The 6,612-nt window shown below is 44.5% G+C and overlaps 1 long non-coding RNA gene across 1 annotated transcript; it reads left to right on the plus strand.

Moving 5' to 3' along the window:
* The first annotated feature begins 206 nt into the window (after positions 1–206).
* Positions 207–6,130, plus strand: LOC132533905 (uncharacterized). Its single transcript, XR_009545665.1, has 2 exons — positions 207–255; positions 5,564–6,130. It is a non-coding gene; the product is annotated as an uncharacterized LOC132533905 (long non-coding RNA).
* The last annotated feature ends 482 nt before the right edge of the window (positions 6,131–6,612 follow it).

Raw genomic sequence — 6,612 nt, forward strand, 5'->3', positions numbered from 1 at the left:
TTTATACAGAAACAAAAAGTGCTAGTGAGTACAGAGTGGAAAAGGAAGACTTCTACAATGCTTGTGGAAACATATACTGGTCTGACCATGGTGGAAAAGAGTCTAGAGATTTCTCAGAACATTGGAGGTGTTCTTATGACCATCTTCTTCTGGCCTCCATATGACCTGGCACTTGGCCTACAGCTTTATCCAAAGAACACAAAAACCTTGGCCTACGGCTTTATCCAAAGAACACAAAAACCTGTATCTGAAGAGGTTAAGTGCACACCTGCGTTTATTGCGACACGATTTGTATTAGACAAATAGTGGAAACAGTCTGAATGCCCAAGGACAAGTGGATGGTCAAGAAAGCTGCGGCGCACACATACAGTGGGATACTATTCAGCTAAAAAATGACGAAATCTATTTGGCTACAACTTGGATGGAACTTAAAGGAATCAAGTTATATGAGTTGTGTCAGAAAAAGGACAAATACAAGATAACCACACTTACAGGTAGGATTTAAAAAACAAAACAAAACAAGGAGGGATATGCAAGGTAGACAGTAGACTAACTATGACGTCTTGCAGCAGAGCCAAGGACTCAAAAAAGGGGTTGGAAACCCAGTGCAAGATGGTGAAAGATGTCAGTTGGTGGTGGGTATGGTGTGCAGATACCCATCGTGGAGAGATAAGGAACTACATATATGGCAAGAATTGTCTTTTAATTCTTTATCCCCCAACCCCAGTAAAGTGATTTGAAATAGGGAGGGAAAGGGATAGCTAGTAGGCATATTTAAGTTATATCCCAAAGGGCCTGTGGCTATACTAGTGTTGTTTTATTTTGTTTTGTTGTGTTGTGTTTTTTTCCCCTGAGCCTGAAATCTGATATGGGGAGATGATGTCATGGCTGGGAAAAGGAACAGAAAGCTGGATCAGGGAAGAGAGTAGCTCCCTAATATGGGAAAGGGGTATAAATATTGTTGACTGTAAACCCCATCGATTTGATGTGATCTGGGGCCCATATTCAGCTTAGGAGCCTATGTGACCTCTGCATCTCTCTAGATCTGAGCTCACATTCTGTGCTCATGAGTAGGAACATTCCAAGCTGCTCCAATATCGACCCATCTTCCTCAGGTGTAGCATAGAGTATGTTGTCCATCCTCCATTCAGAGGATGGAACATTCTCTACCATTGTTGATCCAAGTTGAGGGCAAGGTCCTATAGGGGGGCCGAAAAAAGGGGTCTATTTTGTTGTTCCTGATAGAGATGACCAGTAACAATGGAGAGAGGGATTTATTTGAGGTCTAGGTCTATGATATCTGTTTGGGAGTCTCAGGACTCCCCAATTAGGGCCCCAGCTGGTGGAATGGCCTGATAGTGACTAAGAGTCATCATTAAAGTATGCCAGTCTCTTGCCCTTATTCAGCTTTTGCAGTCCTTGCTTTGCTAAGGTGAGCTTTGGAGTGAGTGAGAGAACTGTAATAGGAAGTAGGTGAGGAGGGAATATCATCTTTTTCATTAGAGTAGTGCTCCATAGAATGTACGTTCCCACAACTTCTTTAGCCAGTCATCTACTGACAGGCGTTTAGGCTGCTCCTACTCATTGGCTACTGTGAGTAATAAACAGCTATGAACACAGGGTGTATATGTCCATTCAGCCTCGTGTGTGAGTGTCTACTGGGCACTTGCCTCAGAGTGGTATCACTGGATCATAGGGCAATTCCATTTTTATTTGTTCAGGGCCTCTCTATACAGTCTTTAAGAAGACTGAATCAGTTTATACTCCCACCAGCAGTTATATTTTACTATTTATATTTTAGCTTTTTTTTCTTCCTTTTTTTAAAAAAAACACTGCTCAGCTCTGGCTTGCCGTGGTGCAGCAGATTGAACCTGAGACTTTGGAGCCTCAGGCATGAAAGCCTGTTTGTATAACCATTATGCTACCTACCCCTGCCCACAAAGTCCCTTTTTCTTCACAACCTCTCCAATACCTGTTATTTCCTGTTTTGGTGCTGCCAACCATTCTCACAGGTGTGAGAGATGGTATCTCACTGTAGATTTAATAATTTTTTTTTAAAGAGGGCATGGGTACATAGCATAATGGTTATGAAAAGAGATTGTCATGTCTGAGGTTGTAAAGTCCTGGGTTCAATCCCCCACAGCACCATAAACCAGAGCTGAGCAGAACTATGATAATTTTAAAAAATTAAATAAGGGAGTAGGGCAGTAGCATAGCAGGTTCAGTGCACTTGGCTCAGAGCACAAGGACCAGAGTAAAGATCCTGGTTCGAGCCCCGGGCTCCCCACCTGCAGGGGAGTCGCTTCACTGGCAGTGAAGCAGGTCTGCAAGTGTCTATCTTTCTGGGAGCCGGGCAGTGGTGCAGAGGGTTAAGGGTACATGGCGCAAAACTCAAGGACCAGCTAAGGATCCCAGTTCAAGTCCCTGGCTCCCCACCTGCAGGGGGTTCATTTCACAGGCAGTGAAGCAGATCTGCAGGTGTCTTTCTCTCCCCTCTCTGTCTTCCCCTCCTCTCTCCATTTTTCTCTGTCCTATCCAACAACTATGACAGCAATAACAACAACAATGACGATAAACAACAAGGGCAACAAAAGGGAAATTTAAAAAAAAAAAACATTAAAAAATTATACATATAATTTTTTTAATTGGCTAGGGAGATAGCATAATGATTCCACAAAATACTTTCATGCCTGAAGCTCTAAGGTCCCAGGTTCAATCCATAGTACTACCATAAACCAGAGCTGAGCAGTGTTCTAATTCTTCTTCTAGCGTTTGCCCTTCTTCCGTAGCCAGTCAACAGCGTCAGGTTGAGCCTGATGTCAAGTTTCGAGACCTCCTTTGAATCTGGAGAGGTGGCAGTCGTTGACGATGTGGGTCATAGTCTGTCTGGAGCCGCAGGGGCAGTTCGGGTCGTCTCTGGCTCCCCCGCGATGGAACATAGCGGCGCACCGGCCATGGCCTGTTCGATAGCGATTGAGGAGGGCCCGATCATAACGTGCTAGGTCAAAGCCGGGTTGACGCTTGCAGGTGTCTGTGATGAGGTGTTTGTTCTTGACCTCAGCTGACTGCCAGCTCTGTTTCCAAGAGTCTGGAACAGAGAAGTTCAGTGTAGGCGTAGGAGACCAGATTAAGCTAATAGGGGCTGAGCTGTGGTACACCTGGTTAAGCACACACATTACAATGTGTAAGGACCCAGTTTCAAGCCCCTAGTCCCCACTTGCAAAGGGGACTCTTCAGAGCAATGAAAAGGTGCAGGTGTCTCATTTTCTCCCTATCTTCCCTTTCCTCTCAACTTCTCTCTGTCTCTATCAAAAGTAAATAAGTAAATAAACTAACTAAAAAAGTTTCTCCATTAGGCCTGCATGGAATCTTGACCTGGGACCTCTGGCCCTTCAGGCATGCAAGTCAGGAGCTTTCACAGGCTGAGCTATTCCCCTGACCCAACTACAGTAGGTTTTCAAGTTAATATTCTTTGTCAGAATTAAATATTTTTAATTACTCAGAGCAGTATTTTGATGTCTCCAGGGCCTGGGAATCTAAAGACACTTCATAAACACCTGTTGAGGGAGCCGGGCAGTGGCGCAGTGGGTTAAGTGCACATGGCAAAAAGCATGTGCATCAGAAACCTGGTTCTAGCCCTGGCTCCCCACCTGCAGGGAGTTCGCTTCACAGGCCATAAAGCAGGTCTGCAGGTGTCTTTCTCTCCCCCTCTCTGTCTTCCCCTCCTCTCTCAATTTCTCTCTATCTTATCCAACAACAACGACAATAAACAACAAGGGCAACAAAAGGGAAAAAATAAAGTTAAAAAAAAACACGTGATGAATGAATGGGCAGAAACATATATAGAAATGCACTCACTCAAAGGACAAAAATTATGGTGATGTTGTGTATGATACAGCAAATCCTAACAAAGGGATTTTTCAAAGTTAACCCAATTGCCAAATAATGTGATTATAGCAATAACTATCTATTGTCTTCTTAAACCCTAAGACAGCAGGAACCTCCTGCTTCCTCTGTAGAGTCTATACTTTCCCCAGTCCTGGAACCTCTAGGGTGGGGCTCACTTTCCTGCATGCTTTTCTCAATTCATACCAAATGATATTGCATCCATTGATCTCAACCTAATCAACGCAACAAGTGCTACCTCAGCATGCTTCACCTCAGACTGTGTCCAGAGACATCAGGCGTGGAATGTCAAACCTTCACCCTCATTACTCGGGTGAGACCTCTCCTTTCATAGGATTCTCTAATTCCATTCCAGGTGGTTCACTTCCTAACAAAGTCCCAAAACCTAGATATAGACCAGATCCCATGAGATAGAGTATATGTTCACATGTATCCATAAATTAGGGCAAAGTATATACCTGAAAGCAGAAGTACACAATAGACTGCAGTGAGTCAATATAAAGTTCATAAAGAAATAGTATCTACTTAGACTTAGGTACCCTCCTCACCTACTTCCCATTACACTTCCCTTACTCCAAAGCTCACCTTATCAAAGCAAGGACTGCAAAAGCTGAATAAGGGCAAGAGACTGGCATACTTTAATGATGACTCTTTTTTTTTTTAAGATTGTGTTGAAGTAGGGTTTTATTTATTTATTTATTTTTATTTATTTTATTTATTCCCTTTTGTTGCCCTTGTTTTATTGTTGTAGTTACTATTGTTGTTGTTGGATAGGAGAGAGAAATGGAGAGAGGAGGGGAAGACAGAGAGGAGGAGAGAAAGATAGACACCTGAAGACCTGCTTCACCGCCTGTGAAGCGACTCCCCTGCAGGTGGGGAGCCGGGGTTTGAACCGGGATCCTTATGCCGGTCCTTGTGCTTTGCGCCACCTTCGCTTAACCCGCTGTGCTACAGCCCGACTCCCAGTGATGACTCTTTAGTTACTATCAGGCCACCCCATCAGCTGGGGTCCTATTCAGGGAGTCCTGAGATTCCCAAACAGACATCATGGGCCTAGACCTCAAATAAATCCCTCTCTCCATTGTAACCAGTCATCTCTATCAGGAACAACAAAATAGACCCCTTTGTGCCCCCCCCCATAGGACTTTGCCCACAACTTGGATCTACAATGGTAGAGAATATTCCATCCTCTGAAGATGTATCCTGATATTGGGGCAGCTTGGAATGTTCCTACTCATGACCACAGAATGTGAGCTCAGATCTAGAGGGATGCAGGGGTCACATAGGCTCCTAAGCTGATTATGGGTCCCAGATCACATCAAGTTGATGGGGTTTATAGTCAACACTATTTATACCCCTTTCCCATATTAGGGAGCTATTCTCTTACCTGATCCAGCTTTCTGGTCCTTTTCCCAGCCATGACATCATCTCCCCAGACAATAACTTGGATCCACTTGCATATCAGATTTAAGGCTCCGGGGGAAAAAAAAAAAAAAACTAGTATAGCCACAGGCCCTTTGGAATATAACTAAAATATGCCTACTAGCTATCTACAGAACAGAGACCCCCTCCTAACTCTTCATCTGCACTATTCTAGCCTTTAGGTTCATGATTAGTCAACGATTTATTTGACTTTATATGTTAACTCTCTTTTCAGCCACGAGGTTCCAGATGCTAGCATGATGCCAAGCAGACTTCCCTGGACAGACAACCCACCAATGTGTCCTGGAGCTCCGATACCCCAGAACGCCGCCCCACTAGGGAAAGAGAGAGACAGACTGGGAGTATGGATGGACCTGTCAACACCCATGTTCAGCGGGGAAGCAATTACAGAAGCCAGAGTTTCAACCTTTTGCCTCCCACAATGACCTTGGGTCCATACTCCCAGAGGGTTAGAGAATAGGAAAGCTATCAAGGGAGGGGATGGGATACAGAGTTCTGTTGGTGGGAATGGTGTGGAGTTGCACCTCTCTTATCCTATAGTTCTGTCAGTGTTTCCGTTTTATAAATAAAATAAAATAAAATAAAAAAGAAATGTACTCGGTCAAGCAGCCCCGGAGGTAGTGCAACAGCTAGAATGTCAGATTTGTACTCTCTCTGGTTGGATCCCTGGGCATCATATGAACCGAAGTAACGTTCTGGTTCTCTGCCTCTTTCTCAATGCAGTTGTTAAATAATCTTTTTAAAATATGTGTTATAATAAAAATACATTTACTCAGTTAAAGGATGTCATGATAGCATAATGATTATGCAAAGAGACTCTCAAACCCGGGGCTCCAAAACCCCAAATTCAATCCCCTGCACCACCATAAACCAGAGCCGAGCAGTGCTCTGGTAAAAAAAAAAAAAAAAAAGTCGCGGTAGGGGGCCGAGTGGTGGCGCACCTGGCTGAGTACACACATTCCAGTGTTCAAGGATTGGCGCACCTGGCTGAGTACACACATTCCAGTGTTCAAGGATTGGTGTGCAGAACCTGGCAATCAGCCTCCAACACTTAACTCTTACAGCCCTCAACTCTCCCTGTTGTGGTTTCCCTGGAAGGCTGCATGCATGGCCTGCTTTGTCTCCTGACAGTAACCTCCTCTCAGTTCCCTTCCTATGCTCAAGTCCCCTCTTAGCCGCAGCAGATGGGGCAGGCCTTGCCTCTGCCCTCAGGTCAGCTCACAGGCCTAGAGGATCAGTACTGTGTCATCTTGAAACCGGCCA

The sequence above is a fragment of the Erinaceus europaeus genome, chromosome 17 (assembly GCF_950295315.1).
Source record: "Erinaceus europaeus chromosome 17, mEriEur2.1, whole genome shotgun sequence".
Classification (NCBI taxonomy): domain Eukaryota; kingdom Metazoa; phylum Chordata; class Mammalia; order Eulipotyphla; family Erinaceidae; genus Erinaceus; species Erinaceus europaeus.